Genomic DNA, 12,585 nt, shown 5'->3' with positions numbered 1-12,585 from the left:
CCAAACCCTACAGAACTGGTGCCTTCAGAGAGCACACTACACCATGAATCATCTGCATAGCATCCAAACAGTAATTAAAAAGAATATAAAATGAAGGACAAGAAAGTGATTCCTAAAATTGCTGTTGCTCTGTGTTTTGTTTGACTTGACCCCATTGTAACATTACACTTTTAAATATATGAGAAGAATCTATGTGATCCAATGGATTACGAGTGAATAATTTAGTTATTAATTTCCCTAACCCAGATCTGCTCAACTTGAGTCCCCTCTAGTCTGCTTCAATACACAATTGTGCTACAATCAGCTATTTGATTATTTTACTGATAATTAGCAGCAGCCATATCACCCTGCAACTCACAGCTGGCAGCCCACTGAAGCTCAGCGGTGTGTGCCTGGTCAGTACCTGGATGGGAGACCTCCTGGGAAAAACTAAGGTTGATGCTGGAAGAGGTGTTAGTGGGGCCAGCAGGGGGTACTCACCCTGCGGTCTGTGTGGGTGCTAATGCCCCAGTATAGTGACGGGGACACTATACTGTAAACAGGCGCCGTCCTTCGGATGAGACGTAAAACCGAGGTCCTGACTCTCTGTGGTCATTAAATATCCCAGGGCGTTTCTCGAAACGAGTAGGGGTCTAACCCCGGCGTCCTGACCACATTTCCCGTTGGCCTCCTAATAATCCCCATTTATGAATTGGCTTCATTACTCTGCTCTCCTCCTCTCTGATAGCTGATGTGTGGTGAGCGTTCTGGTGCACTATGGCTGCCGTCGCATCATCCAGGTGGATGCTGCACATTGGTGGTGGTGGAGGGGAGTCCCCATTACCTGTAAAGCGCTTTGAGTGGAGTGTCCAGAAAAGTGCTATATAAGTGCTTATTATTATTATTATTATAATTAGTACGATCAATACAGCAATAAAAGAGCTGGTCATATCAAAGGTCAACAATGAAGCAGATTATAAAGGCTGCAAATTAAATAGCTCCAGCATAACCTGTGTATGATGTATGATTGAGACTCCTCTTAGGGCGGCAATGTCCTTTTTGAAATGTGGTGATATTTCAAAAAGACATAAATATGAACTCCCTTGAGTTATTTATGTCTTGCATGCAAAATCAAAATTGCATTTTAAGAGCAATAAACAGTACGACATAAAATATTGAAATTTGCTCGACACGTTATTTAACATTGTGATTTTGGATTTTCTAACCCTCTTCAACACATATTGAAGTGCTTCTTCATTGGGAAAACATCAGTAATACAGCTTAAATCCAAGTGTTGGATCAAATATCAAAATTAGATGAGAATATTAATTATAAAGGTTCTGATTTGTCATTCAGTTACTGATTAAGGAACTGTTATTGAAAATAGGTTGCCATGGTGAGATTTATAATCTTTGTTTCTCCAATTAGTTTTTTTCCCCTAGCAATGTGTCAAATCAACACTGTGGCTAATCAGCAAAATGACTTGGGGTCAAAGGTGCCTCATCAACCTAGTGCATATTCACCTTGCTATTTACACAAATATAAATGTCTTAAACTTTATGTTACAAAGGAATCATACAGACTACACATTTAAAAGGTGTTTGAAAGGAAATGTCTACAATATACATAAGTATTTTGTGTATTTTATTCAATAAATAATTACTGATATGGTTCACAGATATTAATATCTAAAGTTTTGTGCTGACAAATTTAATGATTTTCAACTTGGCATAATATGTGTAGGTTACAACTTTTATATTTTCACATATGCATTTGCAAATTTAATGAACACCTTAAAATTATATTTATTAAGCTTTATGTTGCCTTATTCAAAAAGATCAGGTGCTTAAACACTCACAGGAAGCATTTTACAAGTATGACATAGAATATAAAAATACTTTACCTATACATTGTTCCTTCAAACATTTGCAATTCTTGTCTTTGCAAATGCAGCCCTCAGTTTTGGCCAAATTAAATCTAAAGTGCTTATTTTTGTTGTTTGTTTATTTTGTTCCTGAATCATGGGGACTGAAAATAATTATCAATTGTTTGTTTCATCCTTGGGTTGATTTTCTAAAGAAACTATCATTACCTTTGATTGTACTTGCTATAATAATAAAAGAACATCTTATGCATTTGGTTGCTAGTTGTTAATCAATTCCAAAATTAGTAGACATGCACATGTATGTTGACAATTAAAAGTAAGAATTTTCTTCAGATTACTTCCCATATAGAAAAGACAATATAGTGTTAATATAAGTGCTCTTTGGAGGAAATGACATGCAACATGTTGTAGTTCATTTTCTCACAGTATTTTCTTGAGTTAGTCAGGAATACAAACACTATTGTGATTCTGGGACTACTTAGCCTTGACATTTTTTAATAATGGTAAAACATAAATATTTGCTTCTTTGTCTTGCTTTTAGAAGCAATATCATAATGTATAAAAGCACATTTCACAAAATAGAAATAAATGTGATACCAAGGATGAAACAATCACACAAAATTTCAAGATTCTTTTAAGATAGATTTAAAAACACCATGTATAACTGGTGGGATGGTGTTTAAGAACTTTGAGGGATCACAAAAAAATGTTCAGTTACCAACAGAGTGAGTAACAGAAAGTTGCAAGCTATCACTGAACTTGTGACCTGGTGAAGTTTCAGGAAGGAGACTAAAACGATAACATCAGCTAGGTACTGTGGAGTTACAACAAGAAAGTTTTCAAAAGCAACGGCATATATGACAGGTGCCCAATGCAAGGAAACTAAACTATGAATGAATAGCTGCTAAATTGTGATTTGCATGCTTTTTGTAACATGTATAGTTGTAGAGACCACTTTAAATAGTGTGTTTCATTAATCTAGGTTCAAAGACGAGCCCCAACTTTCAAATTAATTTTTCGATAAAAACTCAAGCAAGGTCCTGTCTGCAGACAAGGCAAACAAGATTAGCTTCAGTAACAAATGTGAGGAGCTTAGTAACTCAACTTCATTCTTATCACAAGATGAACTGTCATTCAAGATTTTATATTAAAAATGCAAATGGATAGTACTGTAAAGTCTATCTCAGTGTTAGGACTTGTTTATCATGTGCATACAATTGGTAATTCAGACTAGATATGTTTAGTATTTGACAAATGCCAAATAGCAGAGGACCCAGTATCGAGCCTTGTGGAACACCAGATGTGACCAACCAAACCACAGAACTAACACCACCAAGATAAGAAATAGCAATGCTCAACTAAGTAAAGCTTTAACCATTTAAGTGCAGTACCTGAACTGACAAATGCTCCAACTATGCAAGTAGAAGGTAGTGGTTTCTAGGATTGAATATATCACTCACAGTAAAGAGAATTAAGATACTGCACCCATTAGGAAATTATTAGCAGGGCTAACAAGAGCAGTTTCAGTGCTACTGTATGTGACTGTCATATTCAATGTGAATGCCCTATTGAATGGGTTTAGTATTCATAGTAAGATGACTCTGCAATGATAAATTCTTATGTTTTTGCAAGAATTGGCAAGTTATAATAATAACTTATGAAAATTATTGACTTTATCCAAAGCCATGTTAGGTACTGTAGTTAAAGGGGAAATGAAATGCGATTTTTATATTTTGGGGTTAGAAAGAATTATCATTGATGAGTGCATTTCAAACTACAATGAAAATAAAATGCAGTGTAAAACCTGCAAATTACAAAATAAAATAGATGAAATTTCCAGGTATGCTTAGGGCCATATTTTGCGATTCAGAATGAGGCAACAAAACTTCCAGTGACATGATGCAGCCCTATGACATTGTAAACAAGCAGACTTGTAAATACATCTCTTTTAATCCAATAGAAATATTGCTCTCGACTTCAGGATGGTTTTGCTGAAAATAAATTACTTGTTAACTCTCCATAAAGGTCATTTGGAACATTTCTGCAGTGAAATGTCTGCTGCACAACCTTTACTTAAACGCTCGTACCTTGCATTACATTAGTCATTAAAGTGACTAGTGAGTAGGAAGAGCCGCAGCATGTCGCAATTTGGACGAACTCTCACTCTCACCTGTGGAGGAGGTTTGTGACAACATGACAGCTTAAAGTACTTTCATAAAGTTGACAATTGTGTACTTAATTTGAAATCTGTAAAACTTTTCTATAACCATCGATTAACTTATATTGTTACCCAGATTTAATAATAAGTCTGAATGTAGTTCCCCTTTAAACCACAGAGGTGACAGCAGCAGTTTTAAAAGCTGCCAGGATCAAACAAAATGCTCAGAAATGTTCAAGCAGTCATTTATTACATTACAAGGACCGAGGGGCAAAGGACTTAAAAACAGGAATGAAACAAAAAACTAGGGTCAATCAAACATGAAACATGTTTCTTATTATATCTATTAGATATGGTTATTATCTATTCAATAAGGCATTGAAAATTAAATTGTGGGAAGTAAGAAAAACAAGAGCCAGAGAGTCAGGTATACAGAGAATCAGTGAAAGTGCTGCAATGAAAATGAAAATTGAAATAACCATTTTAAGACTATTTACACTGAGATATTATGATCTGACAGAAGGAGCACTTTCAGTAATAAGCAGACCCAGAAACAATATAACTATTGTCATTGATAAAAAAATGCTGAATATACAGTTCTTTAGACTTGGAGACTATAGGTTCTATCTGTTCTTTGTGTATTAAATGCAGTATTGGTATTTATAATTGTTATGTTTAAATTTTTCAAAAAACTAAAAAACCTACAAAACCTGTGTTTCAGTACTATATTCATCACTTTCAAAATTACAGTATAAGGCATTTTGTCACCTCTTCGGCTCATAGCAACAATACCTTTCCTGCACAGGGAGAATGGAGAAGGGTAGACTGGTCCCTCATGTTGGCCCGATCATTGGAACATTATTTGTCACTAAGCAAATTTTTCCTTTCTTTATTGGAGAAATAGTGCCAATTGGAGGAGTAATATAAATCTGCAGGCATCTGGGGGACTCATAGCAGTTGCTAATTGATGGAAATAGAACCCTGACCACTGATTACTGAATCCTAACAGGTGATATGATCATGAAGTGAATTACAGGATACACACACAAACAATAAATCCTTAGTAGTACCTTTATTAATACTGCAATATATAGCCATATTATGAATACGGTATACAGTATTGCCTGCATTCTTAATATTCAAGTAAAATTATGTTTGGGAGTTTGTGCATTGCTTTTTTTTCAAAAACATTTCAGTTTTACAATGCTACAGATGCAGCCATTCAAAGTGTGCAGTACAGACACGTACCGGAGGTAATTGGCTACGGCTTCGCGCATCGTGACGCAAAATACCGCGGTACGTGATTGGTTGACCGACAGGGGCACTCGTGGTCCGTTGGTCGGTCGTAGAAAGATTTACAGTAAATGTCTTTACTGTGCCCGTTTTAGCATTGAATATTCATATGGAATTTTACCACTGAAGGGAAATCTTAGTACCTGAGCATAAAAAGAATAGGAGCATACTGTACCGCGTGTGAAGGCCATAAACAATATTAATTTTGGAACATAAACATACAGTATATGGCTGGTCTTGGTACATTAAATAAAAAATACACACCAGTATTCCCTTTCTCCCTAAACATTTTAAGCTTTGAAGTCTTTAACTAATGTGATACCGGAGTCAACAAGCATACTTTTAGAATTTGATTAAAAGGGAATATAATATGGAATCGCGTATCTAAAGAAATTAATAACGATATAATTATATAAATATACCGCAACACAAGAATAGTACACACTGTACATTGTCTGTTGATAATGTTTCTATAGTACTTTTTCAGCACTCTCCGTGTGACCTAGCTGGTGGCGCTGTGGGTTAGGTTCCTGACTCCCATGTCACACGGTCTGTGATTGAATCCCGCTGGAGCCACGACTTTTTTTTAACAAACATTTCTTTGAAAAAATGAAACATTTCCCTTGGTCAGAGATTAAATAAAACCTCACTCGCACCAAACAAATTTTATTTCTAAATATCACAACATGATCGAATTTAAGTCATTTTACTAACAATGAATAGTCACCTAGGCGTTACAATATAAACATTTATATTGATTTAAATCGTGTTTTGATTTAAATTGTAAACGCGTGTTTAAATATATGTGTTTTTTGATTCACAATCAGACAAATGCAACATAAATTGATATCTTTGTCTTCTAAGTATCTTAATAAACTTTCAGCATAACTTTCTCCCCATTTAGATTTATTTTTCTTGGGATCTTGGGATCAAAGGTGGAAAGATTAGGTTGTAATCGTTTTTATTTTTTAAATACATTTTATAAAAGTATAATCTATGCTAAAATGTTGTACACCACCTGCTATAAAGATACATATTGTAATACTTTCGGGTTCGGATAGGACAGACAAGAACTCAGACTTGCGGAGTTAAAGCAAGTTAAAGCCTTGATTTTATATATCACCTTTAAAAGTGACATCTCAAAGCAAAGTAAATACCCAACACTGATTGTACCCATCTATCATGCTAATAAAGCACCTTGAATTGAATTGAATTGAGGGAGAGAGAGGGGGGGGGAGGGCGAGCGAGAGAGCACAGCCAGGACAGACAGGCAAATAAGATACACTCCACAGACATTCACAACAGCGACATATCATAAAACGTTTGCACATATAGTTAAGTTATTACTTGGTTTTCAAAGTGCAATGAAATACAATATTGTTGTTGTTGCTGTTATTGTTGTTTTTATCCTGTAAAACGTTTTGAGAAGCCACCTTTAAAGGCGATATATAAAAGCGCTGATTCTTCTGATTCTTATAGAATGTGTTTTCTTTCTTATTTTTTTCAGCATGGAATAAACCTATTACTTGATTCTTATGGATGCCCGGTTCCGCCGGGGATTCAATTTTTTTTTTTTTAAATCGCGTATCTAAGGAAATAGCAGTATAATCTTGTTCATGCACAAACAGTGGCATGTTACATTATTAATTTGGGTTTCTCCTCTTGCACGAAAGCTCTAAATTGCATTTTCAGTGCGGTTTTTGACTTTTTTTAAATTGCAAGCTGATACTGTTTAGACATTGAATTATTTTAAACTCAATTACAGCAGCACAATGCACAATGCAACGTAAATTGCAAAAATGCACTTGGAATCTGTCCAAGTCCTACTCTGTCAGGCATTTTCTTTTACTGTAACGGACACAAAAACTTCCTTGCTTTTAACAGAGCATTTCATAATTTCCAACTACGAAAATTATTTAAACTGTGACACTTATCATCCAACCAGAGCTCAAAATATCACAAGGATCCTCAAGAGCACAGCAAATACTGTATTAAAAGTATACTAGTGACAAACTAGTATACTTTAGATCTTTTTTTCTGAACCGGGGAAAATCTGATTAACTTGCTTTAACTCCGCAAGTCTGAGTTCTTGTGTCCGTCCTATCCAAACCTGAAAGTATTACAATATGTATCTGTATAGCAGGTGGTGAAGAGCTTTTTAGTACAGATTACACTTTTCTAAAACGTATTTGAAAAATAAAAACGATTACAATCTAATCCTTCCAAGTTTGATCCCAAAATCCCAAGAAAAATAAATCTAAACGGGGAGAAAGCTATGCTGAAAGTTTATTAAGATACTTAGAAGACAAAGATACTGTATCAATTTATGTTGCATTTGTCTGATTATGATAAAAAAACACATATAATTAAACACGCGTAATCAAAACGCGATTTAAATCAATATAAATGTTTATATTGTAACGTATACTGTACAGCCTCCATTTCTCTATAAAAATTTACTCTATTACAAATTTACAATTTGTTGATAATAGAAATGTTAGGTTCTCTAAAGCTTTTTATGATAGTTGACCCACCCAGGCAGCAAAAGATCAGCTGCACTGGTAAGATGCGACACCGAAGATATGATTAATAACCTTTTAAATCTGAAGGGAGATCTGAAGGGATCCCCCCCCACACACACACACAATAGAAGCAGGAAGCAGAAGCAGGGACCGTTGTCAGAAGGGAAGAAGGTGACTATTCATTGTTATCAAAAATGACTTAGATTCGATCATGTTGTGATATTTAGAAATATAAAAGTCAATTGATTGTCCATAATATTGCTATTCTATTTTTTTGAAGAAATGTTTGTTAAAAGAAAAGTCACAGCGCCAGCTGGATTTGAACACACGTTAGGTTAGTAGGTTAGTAATCAGGCACATAGACCAGTGGGCTACTAGGGAAGTCACATGAAGAGAGAGGCGAAACAGCCCTACACAGCCCTGTCACAGTACAAAAATATAATCATATCGTTATTAATTTCTTTAGATACGCGATTCCATATTATATTAGCAGAAAAGCTTAAAACTACCACTTTTTTACACGCTATTTCACATGTTAGTTAAAGACTTCGATGCTTAAAATGTTTAGGGAGAAATGGAATACCGGTGTGTATTTTTTCTTTTAAGTACCGATTCCTGGAATCTGACTGGCTGACACCCTTCTGAAGTGGTTCCATAATATCTGGTATACAGAAAAGAAAGCGTTGATAAAAAAGCCTGGATTCTCATGTATCTGATTTAAGTATCTTTTAATACAGTCTTTGGTGTGCTCTTGAGGATCCTTGTGATATTTTGAGCTCTGGTTGAATGATAAGTGTCGCAGTTTAAATAATGTTCGTAGTTAGAAATTATGAAACGCTCTGTTAAAAGCAAGGGAGTTTTTATGTCCGTTGCAGTAAAAGAAAATGCCTGACAAAGTGGGGCTTGGACAGATTCCAAGTGCTTGTACAAATGTGCTAAAGAAATTATACTTTGAGTTTACAGCTTGTTCAAAGTCATTCATTATTAATACTATTAGTAATATCTTCGGCTAAGGCTTTGATGCAAAAATATTTCTGATAAAGCTAGGTTGTGTACTTTTGTCCAACTGAGCAATCTTGCTTTCATAAAATATACCAATTTTTTAATGACTGATGATTAACATGCTGTAATACACAGTTTAAATTTAAAATCTCAAATGCTTTACATGAGAGGTTAAGCTTTATTGGCTCCTCCTGGCGGTTTTACAAGGTGACGCAGGATACTTTCCAGCATGATGTCAAATGACGCGATTAACCCCGTGATACTGCGTGATACTGCAACACACCCACCGGGGTATACCGAGAAATACCCCACCCATTATGAATGGCTGCATCTGTAGCTGTTAAATGTTGAAGACTCATTGGCATGTTAAGAGCCAGTATTTGACTTTTTTTTTCTGTCCTATTACAGCAGCAGGAGCAACCCTGTTGTAACAATACCTCTATGCTCCACTTAGTAAGCTTTAACCCTAGCTATATCATCCATTCCAGCTCCCTACATAAACATAATGCTTGCCAGCCCTTTCATAGCCTTTTGCACTTGTCATGATTTACACAGTTTGATTTGGGATTGTTGACAGCTCCTAGTCCCTGGCATGCAACTTTCGAAAATGTAATCTCTTCAGGTTGTATCCATGTATTCTGACCCATGTTAATCCCTGTAGGCCAATCTCTTACCTACATATTGTTCTATCTATATAGCTGGCCTCAGCACTATGGCACCATTTCAGTATAAGCATTTACAGTGTTTCTTCCTTCTGGGCCTAATTAAGCAGAAATCTCAAGAACTGTACACAGGGGTTTATCCAGCTACTGTTTTGAAATACTATTCAAAGTCAGTATTTGTGACTATGATCTGCATGCTATCTTTATCTTCTACTTTTTGCAAAATTCAATTGTCAGTTAATGAAAATGTATTTTTGTTGGTTGTTTGTTGTACATGATATATCCCTGCCAAAATTAACAATATGCTACCATATTGTTAATGCTATCACAAGTTGTTATCACAACTTTGCCCAAGGAGTATAATATAATTACACACACACACTGTAATCCAGAAGACAAAAACAACTCACCACAAGTCCAGGGCATAAAATATTTATTTTAAAGATTTTTATATTTTACAGAAAAATAGCAAGTGGTAGTCTCCTCCTTCCCCCACCCAGAAAAAATGATTTTTAAGTAATCTCCTTTTCAATGATTCTTTTAAGCAGAAACTGGTTATTTTTTCTAAGCAATAAGTGGTACTGAGAATAGGGAGAATTTTCATCTTCCTCAATATTTATAGAAATCATCATGTTCCATGAGCACAAACTGTGTCATCAGGAACAAAAAGTCTTGTAGAAAACATAAGAATGTTATAAACTATTAATCAGTGGTTATTTCTTATTGTAAGAAGTCCCTATGTACAGTCCATTTTATACTGAGAGACATTAAAACACTAGAATTGAGTATTGGAGTCAATAGCATTTGTTGCATTTTTAATGCCTCTCGGGGCCCCCCTAGGATTTGAACATAAGGAACAAGCTGATTATTACATAGTCTTAACCACTACCTCCACTGCATTACTTCTTCCAAAATATACATAAAGTAACTGTACAGGTGTAGATTTATATGTACCTGTATATACTGTATAACTTAGAAAAAAAAGAGAATCCTTCATTTAGTGCCACACTAAATTAATATACCCCTCCAGATAGGGATGTTTTACTGTCTAAGAAATACTACAGATGGACTACAGATGTAGCCATTCAGAATGTGCATTAAAACCCCGTTACAGGGGCTGCACGTTACCACGGCATGTGATTCCCTGGCCAAAGATGATCGACAGGTGGCACTTTCAAAGTAATCCACCACAAGGTAATTGTGGTGCATTAGATGTTAGTGAAACAATTGCTTTATTTAATCTCTCTACTGTGCATGTTTAAATCCACTCAATATATAATATTAATATGGCATTTTACAACTAAAGGGAGATTTTGGATGTTGAGAATAAAAATAACAGGAGTGTAACATCTCTGAACATCATAAAATATATCAATTTAGGAATTTAGGATATTGCAATGTGCTCAATGTTAAATGATATCAATAAATTAAAAAAATGAATGAACGAATGTGAATACTGTCAACAGTGGAAGTAAAAACCAGTTCAACTGGTTTAATTCAATTCAAAATACTACATTTCAATGGGGCAATTCAAGACAAGGCTTTACAACAAGCCTTAAAATGAAATTGTATGTATTCTAATTATAACCAATAGTAACAAAGAGGTATTAAAAAGACCACTGAAACTAAAGTATAATAACGTATCTGATCATTATTAACATGGGGACAGGTTTAGGCTGCAATTGGCACTCTCTGTTCTTCACACCTGAAGGAGGCTCCACAGCCAAAATGTGTTTCTTTTCTTCCCTCTTTCAGCATTAAATAAATCTTTATTTGTTCCTGTTGTGTCATACAAATGACAAAATCCAGGTGTTTGTGTAGTAGAAATCACTTTATTTCATATGCATATGGAAGAACGGCTTGCAACCACCGAACTACCCAAACAGCACAAGAATTAGTCTTTTATGTCTTAAAACAAACAAGTTACTACGACACATTCTGAAACAAATGATAAGACAACAACACATGCTAATATTGTTATTAATCATATCTAAGTTGCAGACTAGACAAAAGTTAGTTCCTTTCATATGTTCTGGGCACACAACCATCTTACCTCATACATGCCCTTTATCTTCAATTTCAGTTCAATTTAAGGTGCTTTATTAGCATGACTGATGGGTACAATCAGTGTTGCCAGACCAAGAAAAAATAATAAAATTAACACGAAGCAAAACAAAAATAAAAGTAAAATAAAATCTACAGACATATAACAGGCATTTAGAACAAAGACATATAATAAAATATTAACATATACTGTAAACATATTGAGCATTATTGGGAGACAGACTCGCTGTTCCACAGGCTGTGACAGGAGATCACATACTGGGCTGCCAGTTCAACTGAGTTCCCTCCTCCCTCTCCCAGTAGGATTGGGACCCGTTGTGATTCTGGCAGGTGTGGGAACTCTTGGATTAGATTTCTGAATTTAGGGAAGGATGTTTCTCTAATCCCAGAGTACCTGTCACAGTACAGTAGGAAGTGCACCTCTGTCTCTATTTCTCCCCGCTGACAGTGGGAGCACAGCCTGTCCTCTCTGGGCAGCAAGGTCTGCCTCAGACTCCCAGTTTCTATGGACAGGCTGTGGTCACTGAGCCTGTACTTCGTCAGGGTCTGTTTCTTTTTGCTGTTTCTTATCTTCAAATATTCAGCTAGTGTGTATTGTCTTTTTAGGGTTCTGTAGCATTACAGTTTATGTTGTGTTTGTGTGTGTGTGTGTCACAGTGTGTGAGACATTGCTGTTTGATATGTGCTGTGATGTGGTTGAGTCTGAGTTGTGATGCTCTAGCGGTGCTGTCCTGATACTGACCAAGGACAGGCAACACATTTATATATTTGGGCGCAAAGCCAACTTCAAGCCACTAGACTGCATAGTTTGCAAAAATACAAAAATGATATGATTATCTCGATTTCCCGGTGTCACTATTCCCTTGACTCTTCACTCCCCCCTTAGAACATATTGTTCTTCCAATCATGTTCTGCTACTAGATAACAGACGTGGTAACCTTGCCCATGAGATCATTCTTGACCTCCGTGATCCCTTCACGGTGTACAATTTGCATAGAAGCAGCAGTAGCTTTAGTACAC

This window comes from Lepisosteus platostomus, chromosome 11 (genome assembly GCF_059453375.1).
Source record: "Lepisosteus platostomus isolate fLepPlt1 chromosome 11, fLepPlt1.hap1, whole genome shotgun sequence".
Taxonomy (NCBI): Eukaryota; Metazoa; Chordata; class Actinopteri; order Semionotiformes; family Lepisosteidae; genus Lepisosteus; species Lepisosteus platostomus.
This window is presented reverse-complemented; position numbering follows the sequence as displayed.